The sequence below is a fragment of the Sceloporus undulatus genome, chromosome 2 (assembly GCF_019175285.1).
Source record: "Sceloporus undulatus isolate JIND9_A2432 ecotype Alabama chromosome 2, SceUnd_v1.1, whole genome shotgun sequence".
NCBI classification, from domain to species: Eukaryota; Metazoa; Chordata; class Lepidosauria; order Squamata; family Phrynosomatidae; genus Sceloporus; species Sceloporus undulatus.
In genome coordinates this window covers 128,550,823-128,566,206 of record NC_056523.1, presented here as the reverse complement: position 1 = coordinate 128,566,206, position 15,384 = coordinate 128,550,823, and the positions used below count along the sequence as shown (strand labels likewise).

At 45.4% G+C, this 15,384-nt stretch overlaps 1 protein-coding gene across 4 annotated transcripts in view; it reads left to right on the top strand.

The window, feature by feature from the left end:
- Positions 1 to 537: 537 nt before the first annotated feature.
- Positions 538 to 15,384, top strand: part of PIK3R6 (phosphoinositide-3-kinase regulatory subunit 6) — a 55,777-nt gene continuing 40,930 nt past the window's right edge. For 2 of the 4 annotated variants that reach the window (XM_042453936.1, XM_042453931.1), the window contains exons 1-2: positions 538 to 710; positions 3,778 to 3,845. The gene's annotated coding sequence lies outside the window, so the exon portion shown is untranslated. The remainder of the gene's footprint in view (positions 711 to 3,777; positions 3,846 to 15,384) is intronic. The other 2 variants (XM_042453935.1, XM_042453932.1) reach the window with 1 other exon arrangement.

Below are 15,384 nucleotides of genomic sequence, written 5' to 3'. Positions count from 1 at the left end.
CTTCCTTCCTTCCTTCTTTCCTTCCTTCCTTCCTTCCTTCCTTCCTTCCTTCCTTCTCTTTCTCTTTCCTGTCTTCTTGGGGCTGAGCCAGGGTGCCCAGACCAGACCTCCTCCTGTCCCAGGACATGCCCTCCCTTTCCACCTTCTCTCCAGGAGGAACTCCCCAAGGCCTTCTCTTTGGAGCATGCATTGACATTTCAATCAGTGTGTAGAACTTTTATTGTGTGAGGCAGCATGGCTAAGAAGCACGGATTGATGTGAGGGCTTGTAGCATTTCGTGGGTCCTCCATGTCGAGGTGCCTTGTCCCTCCTTTGCTGTGAGGACCTCTGGTTGCCCTGAGCCTTTCCACCTTCTTCTGTCCAGGAGGCATTCCCAAAGGTCCTCCACTTGGAGCAGGACTAAAAGAGGCATGCCTTTACATTTCTGTCTTTGGTGGCGTCCTCCCTTTTCCTGGAAAGTCCTCCATTTGGCGGAGGAGGAGGAGGCCAAGGGAGCATAGCAGCGCCTCCTCCTCCTCCTCCTCCTCTTCCTCCTCCGGAGAGCCAGCCAGGCAGAGGCCAGCCTGCTTGGGGAGGAGGCAGGGAGGCGGCTGTGGCCGGCGGTGTTGCTCCCCGTTGGCGCCTGGGAGGGGGGCCCTTCTTCAGACTAGCCCCAAGGCCTCCGCGCGGGACGAAGAAGCCCCCCTGGACGGAGCCAGTGCCCCCGAAGGGTAAGAAGGAGCACTCCCTCCTCCTCCTCCTCCTCAGGGCTGGGCAAAGCGAAGGAAGACTTTTCTCCCCTTGTCGGGCAGCTCTCCCTCTTCAAAGGCAGGCAGCTTTTCTTTGGCCATGTCCTCCATTTCTCTCCAGGAGGAATGCCCCAAATGTCCTCCATTTGGAGTCTTATTAAGAAGCGCCTGGAGTAGCACCCAGGCTGAGCAGGCGTCCTCCTTTTGCAGGACGCGCCCTCCATGTCAGCCTTCTTCTGTCCGGGAGGAATTTCCAAAACGTCCTCCTTTTAGAGCCTGGCTAAGAAGCATGGGTTCACATGGATCTGGGGGCCTTTTTAGCTTTCATTTTGTAACGTCCTACACTTTCCTTGAATGTCCTACATTTGGCGCTGCCTTGTCCTCCTTGCGGTGAGGACACCTGGTCAGCCTGGGAGTGGGCTGCCCCGCTTTGGACACCCGCAGAGAGCCAGCATGGGATAGGGATGATCCTGGGGCCCTGGGTTCGAATCCTCTCTCAGGCCCAGAAATCCCTTGGGTGAGTTTAGGCAAGTCGCATTCCCTCCGCCTCAGGGGAAGGCAAGGGCAGCAACCCTCCTCGAACAAACCTTGCCAAGAAAAACCTGTGGTAGTTTCGCCTTTGTTGTTCCTTGTTGTTGTGTGCCTTCAAGTTGTTTTCTACTTATGGCGACCCTATTGTGAGGTTTTCTTGGCAAGATTTGTTCAGAGAAGTTAAATCGCCAGTGCCTTCACCTGAGGCTGAGAGAGTGTGAGCAAGGAGAACGTCTTGGAAAGCTCATGCTGCTACCTTCCTTCTTTCAGTGAGTCTCAAAGGTGCTACAAGAACTCTCTACTGATTCTACAGACTAAGACGGCTATATCTTTGAATACTACTACTACTACTAATATGCATCTGAGGAAGTAGGCTTAAGGCTAGGAAAGCTCATGCTGCCAACTTGTTTCTTTCAGTTAGTCTCAAAAGTGCTACATGATGTTTCTGCATACTGATTCGACAGACTAACACAGCTATCTTTGACTTTCACCTTGTTGTTGTTGTTGTTGTTGTTGTTGTTGTTGTGTGCCTTCAAGTCATTTCGGACTTATGACACCCTATCCTGGAGTTTTCTTGGCAAGATTTGTTCAGAGGAGACTTGCCATTGCCTTCCCTGAGGCTGAGAGCATGTGACTTAGGTTCGCTATAAACCGGGAACAACTTGAAGCCCCACAAAAGCCCCAGGGTGTGTGGCTGGGGGTGCTCAGGTCACAAACTATATCATAGGGGAGGGGGCTCCCTGGAGGTTTTCTGAGGTGTTGAATGCTCTGGAGAAATTGGCCCTCCAGCCTAGGATGGGTTTGAGGATCCCTTTCTCCCAAGGCTGCATCTGCACTGTAGACATAATGCAGTTTGACCCTGCTTTAAGTGCTGTGGCTCCATCCTAGGGAATCTTGGGATTGTAGTTGCACAAGGTCTTTATCCTTCACTGCCCAAGAGTGCTGGTGCCTCACCAAAGTACAAACCCCAGGATTCTATAGGATGGAGACATGGCAGTTCAAGCAGTGTCGAGCTGCATTATTTCTACAATAGAGACGAACCCCCGAGGCTGCATTTCCACTATGATTTAAAGCATATTGCTGATTGGGTTATATGACCGTCATTCCCATTTGAAACTGGTTCTGATCCTACTGTGGTCGGTTTCAATCACAATAAAGTGAGACAATCGCAAAAAAAACCCACTCTTTCCTGACACTATTTTGTTGGCTGTTCATTTGAAAAACAATTGATCCTGAAATGTGTTCAACAAGTGGATGGATCTGCATTGCATCATTCTGGAGGGGAGGGACTAATGGCAGAGGGGTGTTTACCATCCCTCCTTAGTTTTTGGTAGATCCACCATTTCCCCCCACTTTCAGCGCTGCCTTTGTGCTTGTGGTGTGACCTATGTGCGCATGATTTTAAAAAAAAAATGGATAGAAGATTCAATTCATTGATTTTGCAACTACTTGCAATTACTAGGGTGGCAAGCCAGGTGCTCAGGCCAACAGCAGCTCAGTGAGGCAAGTAGTTGCAAAACCAATAAATCGAATCTTCTATCAATTAAAAAAATAGTTCCCAAGCTGGGCTGCTGCTTAAGTCACCAATGGCATGCATTTTGAAGTGGTGCAAACTAGTGAGAATGACAATCATGCCACAAAAGAATAGATTACAAGAGGATAATGAAAAGATCCACTTTCATAGTGGGAACAATGGACCTTTTGGAATCGATTCACCAACACAGAGCGAAGGCGAATCACAAACCATTTTAAATGTAAGTGGGAATGGGGCAAGTCTCTTCTGAGTCAGTCCAGGAGAACTATAGTCCCAGAGATGGAGTGGGTAAGAGAGGGAGGGAGGAAGGAAGGAAGGGAGAAAGAAGCAAGTTACAGTGCATCCACAAAGCAGAAATATTCTGGTTTGACCCCACTTTAACTGCCATGGCTCAATACTATAGAATTCTGGGAATTGTACGTTGTTGTGGCACCAGAGAGGCTGAAAGTGTGTGACTTGTGCAAGATCCCCCAGTGGGTTTTACATGTTGAGCCAGGATTCAAATCCTGGTCTCCGGAGTCATGGTTGAACTCTCAAACCACTATGCCTGCACTTGATCATATTTCCAGATGCTCACAGGCCACAATTGGTTTGAAAGTCAGCATTCAGCTACAGGTGACTGAGGCTGCATCCATATTGCAGAGAGTAGTCTGACACTACTTTAACTGCCAAGGCTCAATGTTATGAAATTCTTGGAAGTGGAGTTTTGGGAGACATTTAGCCTTCTCTGTCAGTAAGCTCTGGTGCCACAACAAATGACAATTCCCAGAATTCTATAACATTGAGCCACAGCAGTTAAAGTGGGGTCAAACCAAATTATTTCTGCAGCGTGGATGCATATGAGGTGAAAGAGAGCAACAACCCCTTATCTGCATGTGTGTCTCTGCCAGGGAGTAGCTTGAGGAAACCATCCCAACAGGATATCTCTGCTTCCTTTTCCAAAGTAGCTTGTCTATGCAAGGGAGTTTGTTTTCCTTTTTTCAGGGGTGGAGGAGGCAACATCACTGCAGCCTGGATCCCAGCAAAGCAGCCGCAGAAACAGGAGGAGAAGGGTAAGCAGAGGGGCATGTGCCCATCAGCTTGACCACAGCAAAGAGTAGCCACTCATGAATGGTTTGGTTCTCCACTCACCTCTTCATTTCAGATTAAAAAGCAGGGTGACCAGATGTCCTCACCACAAAGGAGGACAAGGCACCACAAAATGTAAGATATCCAAGAGAAATTTAGAACATGACAAAAATAAAAGCTAAAAGACTAATACAAATGTAAATTCATTATTCTTAGTTAGGCTCAAAATGGAGGACACTTTGAAATTCCTCCTGGACAGAAATGTAGGACATGCCTTTTTGCTCCTGCTGTTAGGGACAGGAAAAACTGGAAGAGAAATTTCTGCAGGCAATGTTGCTGTGATGGGCTTTGGGAGAAAAAGCTTGTCCAAACAGCTTATGCAACCACCAGCTTGAGTTACAAGAATGTTTTTCCTCCCCAAGGAAGCATGTGTCCCGGTGCCCTCCTGCACCATGCCCCACTGCAGCTGCCCAGAGTTATTTATATGTGTCTCCCATCAAGGGCCTGCTTGAAAATGCTCTCCCTGGCCCTTGGGTCTTCTCAGGTGAAGATGTATGAAGGGATTGGAAAGACCTGCTGGGTGGAAGAATTGTGATTGTGGCAGTGTGCTTGGGTGGGATGGCAAATCCTCATCTTTACAAGTTATTCAAGGTACATTGTTGAGTGATGGACATCCATGTGTGGAGTTGACAGATGCACAAAAAATGTCCCCCCAAAATGGTGAGCACAACTCCCCTCAGTGGCACTATATGAATGCAACTTCAAACACACACTGTGGGACTGTGGGACTGTGGGACTGTGAATCCACTCCAGGGCTGGAGTTCTGTGGGTTAGTTCTGAGTAGAGCCAGTGTGGTGTAATGGTTTGAGTGTGTTACCAGGGACTCTGGGAGACCAGAATTCAAAGCCTTTCTCAGTCATGGTAATTCACTGGGTGATGTTGGGCAAGTCACACTCTCTCAGAAGAAGGCAAAGGCAAACCTCCTCTGAAGAAATCTCTCACTGTAAGTCAGACGTGACTTGAAGGCAGAACAAAAACAAAGAGCAGACCCACTGTATCCACTATTTTATTCCAGTGATTAGAAAAACTGCATCTGCACTGTAGAATTAATGCATTTTGACACTGCTTTAACTGTCATGACTCCATCCCGTGGAATCTTGGGATTTGTAGTTTGTTATTACATCGGAGCTCACTAACAGAGAAGGCTAAATATCTCACAAATCTACAAACCCTAGAATTCCATAGCATTGAGCCATGGCAGTTAAAGTGGTGTCGAGCTGCATTAATTGTACAAAGTAGATGCAGCCTAAGAATAAGATTACGGCCCAGCCTTTAGTCTGAATTTAAAGGACAACCCAAATGCTGCCCTCTCATATAGATTCAGCACGTTGGACAGCTACTTTAGACTAAATCTACTTCCCCACTGACATGAGGGCCATCAGCCACTACTGCATACATGCCATACACATGTACGTTTATATGTGTGCACACATGCATATACACATGTGTGCATGCTGCATAGGCATGTGCACACATTAAACTCAGAGATCACTGTGAAGATCATACAGACTTTGTTGGTTCTATTGCCAGTGTTATGTTAGGATACCGTTCATCTCCAAGAGGTAAAAATATTCAGATGTGCGTTCACTGTGGTTAACTGTGTGGAGAATGTCATTGCCTGTTCTGGTTGCTGTGAGTTCTTGTTGCACCATAATGGCTTCTTATGAACTGTGACAGTTGAAGCTACCTGCAGTGTGGTATCAAAGTTTTGCCACTGCATCGCAGCTACATGGGAGGGTGGTAGAGTGTGGCCACATGCCCCTCTGACAGACACACTGACAAATTCACATGCTTCATGATAAGTTACTATGCCATACAAGCTTTATTGTTGTGTGCCTCCAAGTCATTTCTGGTTTATGGCAACCCTAAGTTGGCCCTATCATGAGATTTTTAGCAAGTTTTTTTCAGAGAGAGGTTGCCATCACCATCCTCTGAGATTGAGAGTGTGTGACTTGCCCAAGACCACCAAGTGGATTTTTATGCTTGAATGGGGAATCAAACACTGATCTCCAGAGTTGTAGTCCAATGCTCAAACCACGTTCTCACCACATAAGCTACTATGCCACAAAGAAGCATCTAAATCACCTGGAATGAGCAAAGGAGCAACTCCTCTTGAAAATAAGCAACATCAAGAAAGTTGGAAGGCTTACCACCCTGCCCCTGACTGAGGAGTTTATCACACTGGGGCTAATTTTGGCATTAAAGAGAGATTAAAGTGCATTTAAAGCATCCCACAAATAAAGCGAAAATGGCAAGTAATTGTGCAAATGAGTATCACATGCAATTGTGCAAATAAAATGATATCAGAAATGTATTGGCACTGAAATCCCGAAAGTAAAAAGATGAACGTTAATACTTCTTTGTGACTACTTTAGTGGCGGGTTTTGTGCAATATTATGTGAAATCATTTTGTGTAATTACACAATTTTTCCAGGATATTCACAGGATAAACTCCCAATCTCCTACGTATGATAAACTCCTAAGAAAGAAAAATAAAGGACTTGGGGGCCACTGAGTAGTTCAAAAGTCTCTGAAGCTTCAAGGTGTATTAGAACTTCTTTAGAATAGGGGTTGAAACCATGTGATATTCCAGAGGTTGGACTACAGTTCCCAACTCTCTTCATCATAGGCTATGCTGGCTAGAGCTGCTGGGCCTTGCAGTTCAACAACATCTGGACAGCCACATTTTGCCTACAGTACATATGCAACAGAATTTAATGGGAGGGAACATGAGAATGGGTGAATATTGCTTCACCAGGTGTGTGTGCATGTGTGTGCACATGTAGTGCTACAGTAGTTTGTAACCGCTTCCCCCTCCCCCTTTTTTTGTTGCAAACAGATTTGGCAAGAGGTGTTGGAAATTTTCTTCCTTCAGTTGTTTTTCTGAAACTCGAAATGGAAATGCGAGCAGGGAGATTCTAAATTTTAACTAGCAGTTGCTTCCTGAAAGCTATTTTCTTTTTCCTTCAAGTAATTAAATATGACGTGCTAGAGGAATTCTCCAAAGAATAATTAATGTCCAGGAACCAGGAGCCTGCACATCCTTCTCTGGTTATAGAAATAGTCCGTGAAATGCCTGTGCACCAGGCATAGGCATTTTTCAGAGCTTGGAATAAATATATGTTTGATGGTTGAAGGGCTACAAGTGCCAGAAAGTTTCAGCAAGCATGGTCACTTGCACCTCATGCTGGCAAAGGGATTCTGGGAGTTGTTATCTGAAAAGTAACTCTTCCAGGCTCTGGTATTTTGAGAAGATGTTCTGGAAATTGTAGTTTGCTGTGGCACCAGAGCTTTCTGACAGAGAAGGCTAAATTTCACCCCAAACTCCACTTTCTAGAATTCCATAACATTGAGCCATGGCAGTTAAAGTAGTGACAACCTGGGTTATTTTTACAGTATGGATGTAACCTTAGTCACCTGTAGCTGAATGCTGACTTTCAAACCAGCTGTGGCCTGTGAGAATCTGGAAATGTGATCACGTAAAGGTGCAGTGGTTTGAGCATTGAACTATGACCCTACAGACCAGAGTCTGAATGATGAAAGAGGGCTTATAGCCAAGTATTATATATTGTACTGATTTCTTAACAAAATTTTGTTGGAATTATCATCTATTCTGCATCTGCCACTGGATTTTGTCATATGGAACCATACATCTGTTTCTCTCATATTGTAACCCAGATGCGCTTCAAGTATATTGAACCATAACTACTGTCTTCTCCACCTAACATGGCAGTTGAGTGTTCTGGGTGGGGATGATCAGAGCTGCAGTTCAACGTGTCTAAATGACCTTCCTTGGCAACAGCTGGCCTAGATTGTAAACTGGGAAACAGTAGTTGTGGAAGAAGATAGTGATCTTGGCTGAAAGGACAATTTTTGCCTTGGATATAAATAAATGGCATGGGTTGCCAATGGTTTACCACAAGCTGAATTTAGAAACTTATTTCTCAGAAGAAAGTACAATGACACCCTGAAGCCTTCCAAGAGTGAGCAGTTGGTAGGAGGATGCTCTGTGACCCAAACTGTTGACACCACTGCTGTAGATGGTTTCCTAAAAAATACCATTGTTACAGGGAACTGAGGCCTACAGTTCATGGAAATGAGAGGTGAATCATTCGAGAGTAGACTGTGGAAAGCTTCTGTAGCCTGGAGAATTTTAATGTTGCTAATTGGTGTGATGTTTCATTATGGTCAAGCTGAGCTTTAAAGAGCAGTGGTTCTCAAACTGGTTTTCTATATGTTTTGGGCTTCAGATGTGGAAGTCCTGATTGTTGGCCAAACTGGTTAGGGCTTCTGGGAGTTGAAGTCCAAAACACCTGGGAGACCAAAGTTTGGGAAACACTGTTTTAGAGCAAAGTAACCTTTGTGCCCAGTTAAAGGTTTGCTTTAAGATCTCATTAACAGTCAGAGTTTATCTTTTGAGAAAATTTGGTCGAACATCCAGCTTTCTTTTCTTGCATGTTATAGTTGTAGAGTCAGGTAAACATTATTTTTAAAAAAAATTGTAATCCACCTTGAGTCCCAATTTTGGAAGAAAGGCAGGAGGCAGAATAGAAATAAATATAGTGGTGATATAGTGGTGGTGGCGGTGATGGTGGTGGATGCACTGGTGTTATAAGTAGGGCTGATTCCATCACTTGGTTGTCTGAGACATTAAGCAGGGTGGTGTTACATCTCCCCTCTTATTTGCAGTATGGAAGACGACTGGCCTGGCAGATTAATCTTTCTCCAGTTCTGACTTAAGGACTATGTCTTCTACTGCACTTGAGAATAGATGGCTATTTTATGGGACACATGGTTGGCTAAGTATCACTCACAGCTCTGTTCTCCAGCACCCTATTACTGCTTCTTATCCTGCTGCCAGAGGCAGCTGTATCACTACCTAATGTTTGGCTGGCTGGCTCTGATTTTAAACTACACTGGTGCCTCGGGATACGAAATGATCGGCTTACGAAATTTCCGGGATACGAAAACGTTGGATAGGGAAAAACTGTTTCGGGTTACGAAATATTTTTCGGGTTACGAAATTCATTTCGGTGCAAAATTCAAACGATGCAAAGTGCAGCTATAGGCTTTCCAGGGCTAACGGAAAGCTAAGGGGGCTGGGTTAGGGGTTAGCTTTGGCGCGAATTTTGAATTTCGTTAGCAGCAGTGATTGGCTTGAGAAATCAAGCTGATCATCTGGATTGGCTAACGAAATTGGGGGGGTGGCCTTGCTTCAGAAACAAAACCGTTTGTTTTTGATCTGCCCCCTTTGTCTGGCCTTGTGGACTGTGTGAGGAAGAGTTTCTTTTGAGCTCTAACTCGTGGTTCCACTGTTGGTTTGGACTTTTCCTGGCTTTCTGCCTTTGGACTTGTTCTGGCTTTGCCAGGTGTACAGTACTCTTCGGATCAAGACCGGCCATCAGGAATTTCTCTACAGGTAGGTGGATGGATTCTTACCTTCTTCTTGTGGGGTGGGGTGAGACTGTGTGAGCATGCTTTTGCTGTGGGGTGCTGGTTTGCTTTCTTTATGGCTCTGCTGTTTTCAAAGTGTGGAGTGTGGCTTTTAAAAGTTTGCCTTTGCTCCCATGTGGGACACAGAGTCTCACCATAGGCTTGCATTTTCTGATTTGGGGATGCTGGGTTGCTTTCTTCATGGCTCTGCTGTTTTCAAAGTGTGGAGTGTGGCTTTTAAAAGTTTGCCTTTGCTCCCATGTGGGACACAGAGTCTCACCATAGGCTTGCATTTTCTGATTTGGGGGTTTTGGCCTATGGGTTTGTGTTCTGGGGTGCTTTGGCCATGGCTGTGATGATTTGAGAGTGTGGGGTGTGAGTTTTGCATGTTTGGGCCAGAGAGTGTGACCATGGGGGTGGGGGTGGTTTCCAATTGTGGCTTTTGCTCAGTGCCTGTGCCTTTTGTCCTTTTTAGGCTTGAGCTATGGCTCCCAAGAAAGCCACAGATAAAAGCGGCGGTGAGAAAAAGAAGAGGGCTCCCTTGTCCTTGGAGGACAAGAAGGAAATCATCGCCAAGCACGAGAGGGGCGTGCGCTTGGTGGACATTGCCAAGGAGTATGGACGAAACCCTTCGACAATTGGCACTGTCCTCAAGCAGAAGGAGGCCATCAGAGCTGTTGTGGCTCCAGCGAAAGGCGTGACAACGATTGCCAAGCAGAGGACACCAAAGCACGAGGAGATGGAGCGCCTGCTGCTCCTCTGGATTAAGGAAAAGGAGCGAGTCAGGGACACTGTGACCACCTCGGTCATCTGTGAGAAGGCCACCACCATTTTCGAAGACCTGGCCAGCAAGGAGGCAGGCGAAGGAACTTCTTCGCAGGAGGAGCCAGCCACCCCGGAATTCAAAGCATCACGTGGCTGGTTCGAAAGGTTCAGGAGGAGGACCGGGATCCACTCTGTCGTCCGTCACGGCGAGGCGTCCAGCGCAGACCACCAGGCCGCCGAAGCATTTGTCATCGAGTTCAAGGCCATGGTGGAGGAGGAAGGCTACGTCCCGCAGCAAGTGTTCAATTGCGACGAGACGGGCCTCTTCTGGAAGAAGATGCCTCGCCGCACCTACATCACCCAGGAGGAGAGGAGATTGCCAGGCCACAAGCCTATGAAGGACCGCTTCACACTTGCGTTGTGTGCGAATGCCAGCGGGGACTGTAAGGTCAAGCCCCTGTTGGTGTACCACTCCGAAAATCCAAGGGCCTTCAAGGCACACAACATTCAGAAGGACAGGTTGCCAGTGATGTGGCGTTCCAATGGCCGCGCATGGGTCACACACCTCATTTTCGTGGAGTGGATCAACAGTGTCTTCGCCCCGACTGTGAAGCGGTACCTGGAGGAAGAGGATTTGCCCTTGAAGTGCCTCCTCCTCTTGGACAATGCTCCTGCGCACCCGCCTGGCCTGGAAAAGGACATCCTTGCAGAGTTCTCCTTCATCAAGGTCCAGTTTCTGCCGCCCAACACGACCTCCCTCTTGCAACCCATGGACCAGCAGGTGATTGCCAACTTCAAGAAGATCTACACCAAGCACCTGTTCAAGCGTTGTTTTGATGTTACGGAGAGCACACAGCTGACCCTTCGAGAGTTCTGGAAGCAGCATTTTGATATCGTCGTGTGCTTGAAGATGGTGGACTTGGCCTGGCAGGAGATCACCAGGCGCAACCTGATTGCTGTGTGGAGGAAGCTGTGGCCTGATGCTTCTTCCTTGGAAGGGTCACAGACCGAGGGTGCTGAGCCAGGTGAAGAAGAAGAGGTGCATGAGATTGTCTCCATCGCAAGGTCCCTGGGACTTGACGTGGACAACGAGGACGTGGAGGAACTCATTGAGGAGCACAACGAGGACCTGACAACAGAGGACCTGAAGGCCTTGGCAGCCATGCAACACTCGGCCGTGGATGAGGACGTGCTCCATTTCGACAGGGGCCAGGAGGAGGAGGCTGCGGGGGCATTTTTGCCAACGGCAGAAATTAAAGACATTTTGCGGCAATTCCACAATGTGTCTTCTTATGTTGAGAAGCACCACCCTGAGAAGGTGCTCACCAGCCATGCCATTGTACATTTTGATAATGTCTGCCTTAGCCATTTTAGGAACCTGCTTAAGGGCCGGCAAAAGCAGACATCCTTGGACCAGTTCTTCACTAGAGAGGGAGAACCGTCATCCAAGAAGGCAAAAGGTGACCCTTAAAAAAAGGTGACCCTTAAAAAAAACACCAAATTTAAAAAAAAAAATCTTTGTTAAATTGGTTGCATTGGCTGAATTGGTGAAATTGGTTGATTTGGCTAAATTGGCTGAATTGGTTAAATTGGTAGAATTGGTTTAAATCTGGCTTTTTTGGCTGCCCCTCTCCTCCTCCTCCTGCCTCACTCTGAGATGCCAGCCAGGACCAGCAAAGATAAGTCAAAAACATTTTTTTCTTTATCCTTTAGAAACTTTAGAATGGACCTGCCAGTCATTGTTAAGCTCTTTAGTGCCTCAGGCAACTTGTATTGTAGGGTACTTAGCTTAATAGGCCTCTATTGTACCTTTGTTTTGACTTGCAGGTTCAGTCTGAGGTCATAGAACGCATTAGTTATTTTCAATGGAAAAAGTGTTTCGGGTTACGAAATTTTCGGGTTACGAAAGGAATAGCGGAACGAATTAATTTCGTAACCCGAGGTAGCAGTGTATGTGCAAAGCAGTAAAAGGCGATGTTTGTCTCCTAATGCATCCCTTTCTGCCTAGCCAAGAGAGTTCATCTCATGGTAGAGACCTCTCATGCATGTGTGTGTGTGTGTGTGCGTATACACACAGAGAGACAGATACAGACAGTATATATATTGTCTGTTTTGGCTCCTAAAGACAGGTAATGAGTTTGAATGTTTTTGGTGGTATTGTGCATCTTCATGGAATGAGCTGATGATCTGTAGTTGATTGATCTTTATGAATAAAATAGGTAGTGTGGATATGTTTCATTCTTGTATATATGTATATGTATTGAATGCAGTGCTAGAGAAGAGTTCTATGGATACTATGGACTGCCCAAAAGACAAATAAATGGGACCTAGAACAAATCAAGCTTGAACTCTCCCTAGAAGCCGTGATGACTAAACTGAGACTGTTGTACATTGGCCATGTCATGAGCAGACAGGGCTCCCTAGAAAAGACAATACTGCGTGGTAAGGTAGAAGACAGTAGAAAAAGAGGAAGTCCACCTTCCAGATGAATAGACTCAGTCAAGGAAGCCACAGCTGTCCTGAATCTGCAGGACCTGAATAGGACTGTTAATGATAGGGTGTCATTGAGGTCTCTCATTCATGGGGTCACCATAAGTCAAAGCCAACTTGATAGCATTTAACAACAAATTGAATGGGTTAATGCCTAATGAGGTACCTACGTACTTGAGGTTTATAATTGCACAGGTGAGGGTATTTTCTGTTTGGGAATATAAGATCTGGAACCTGGAATGGTGTAGTTTATGCCTTATGTGAGTGAGTGTATGCTTTCTGTGTGCATATACCTTTGTACATGCATCACTATAAGCCTGGGATGGTAGTGACATACTGATTTTATGTAATCATTTTCTATGGTGTATTTTTATGATATGTGTGCATAAATTGAAATCTGTAAATATAAGCAGTTTATAAATATAAGTAAATAATTAATATTATGAATGCTGAATAGAGAAGAGTTATAGAAAAGGTAGAAGTACTTCAAAAACTGGAACTTGGGGATCACCCAATAAATGATTGACAGAAAATTCATGACAGAGAACACAAAGCATTTTCCTCATTCACCATATAATAATTAACTTCAGCAGCAGAGGTTGCCAAAGTTCCTGTTTCTGAAGGTCTATATGATAATTGTTGCATATTTCTAGTAGTCAGAGTAAGTAATTCTGTGGGCCACTTATTTCTGTTTCCATTCTGATTTCCTGTAGGATAATGCTCACATCCTCTTTCTTCGGATATATTACATAAGAGATCAGCTAACCCAGGCTAAGGTCACATAGTTATATCCTAAAGCAGTGATCAGGTTTTAATGCTTCCTGTTTGTAAAAACAAAACAAAACCCAAACCTTAATGTACTTATTAGTTGAATTTATATCCCATCTTTCTCCTAGTGAGCCCAAGGTGGTGTATATTGCTCTCCTCTTCTCTAGTTTATGATCACAGCAACCCATTGTGGCAGGTCAGGTTGACAGAGTGACTTCCCCAAGATTGTGCAGTGAGTGTCCACATTCTTCCTGTGCTCTCATTTATGCTTCCCCATTGCAGTGGCACTACCAGGCTTGATGATACCCAGTGTGTGTGTTGGGGGGGGGTATTGAAATGGGGCAGCAGTGGCCTGTCCCATCCTCCCCTCCTAATGTCTTGCTCACCTGCTACCCTCACTGCCTCTTCGACTACCTTTTCAGGGAGAAGCTGGGCTGGCAACAAAGCCATGAGGGGCGCTGCTGCCTCAGCTTCCTCCTTGGGGAGAGAGCCAGGGTGGCGGTGAAGCCACGAGGGGTGTGCTTGCCCCTCCACTGCAGTGGGAGGAAGGCCCCACCAGGTGTCACCCCTCCTCTGGGGTGTCACCTAGTGTAGTCCACACCCCCTGCACCTATCCAATGACACCAGTGATCCATTGCAATGCTATTTCTATGACTATTTGAAAGGATAACGTGTGTGGATTTTTTTAAAAAAGTTGCAACAGTGGACTACCTTACAGAGTTCTTGTAAGGTAAATTGAGATGTATGTGTATGTGTAAGGTAAATTGAGATGTATGTGTACATGTATATTCAAGTTACCTGTTGACCTGTGGCAATCCCACAAGAATATTCAGAGATGGTTTGGCATTGCCTTCCCCTGAAATATAGCCTACAGCACCTGGTATTCTCTGGCAGTCTCCCATTGAAGTACTAACCAGGGCTGACCAGCTTAGCTTCCAAGATCAGACAGGTTCTAGTGCCTTTAGAACATGGTAAGTACTACTAAAATGGTGACAGAGGGAGTTTATTTATTTATTAATCAGTTACTTTTTTATATCTTATCTTTCCTCCAGTAAGCTCAAAGTGCTGTATGTAGCACTTCTCCTTTGTACTGTGTTCTCACAAGAACTTTGTGAGGTAATTCAGTCTGAGAGAATGTGTGGACTGGTGTTTCATGGTGAAGTGCTGAGTTTCATGGTGAAGTGCAGACTTCAGCGTGGATCTCCCAAGTCCCAGTGAAACTCTCCTAACTGCTATGTGTCTTGCATTTGGGATGTTCTTTGTGTGCCTCTGTGGGAAATACTGGGGTTTCTGCCATTTCCCCCCAGTCTCTTCCCCCCCTCCCCCAGTTATTTCAGTCAGTTCATTGACATGGCAGGTGGAAGAACCTGAAACAACTGAACAAAAATAAAAGTATTCCAAGGCATTTTGTCTCCAGAGAGGGGCAAGTTAGTCATTTCACTTTCTCTCACACTTGAATGCTTTAAATCGCTAATTCTTTTTCACAAGTTTAAGGAGAAATTCACACATTTTGACAAGTTATTGGAGAAGGTAGTTCTCAACCATCCATAGTGGTCTGCCTGTAGTTAAATATGAAGAGGCTCTCAAAGAAATCAAGAAAGAAAAGGACAAACAGGTAGCAAAATTAATTCTGTGTGAGAAAGATGATTGACAAGAAATCAAAGTTACACTTTAAGAACCACAATACACCCCAAGCCCTCTGCTTGGAGTGGATGGCAAATCTGTCAGCTTCACTTTCTTCAACATTGATATTTTTTGTTTAAAAACCCCCAGTCTATAATTCTTTCTGTACAATTTAGGAAGAAACTAGCAGTTTTTGGAAACTTCTTAAAAAGAAAAGAAATCCAAACTAAATACTCATGGCTATTCATGGAGGGGGGGATTTGGGGACAACTGTCTGAACAGCCAAAGTATGCTGGGTTTACTCATTGCAATAGCCATTCAGAAAAAAACAACAGTGTATCCTCATTCTTCTGTCATTTATTTAGCAGTCTACCTTACTTTTTA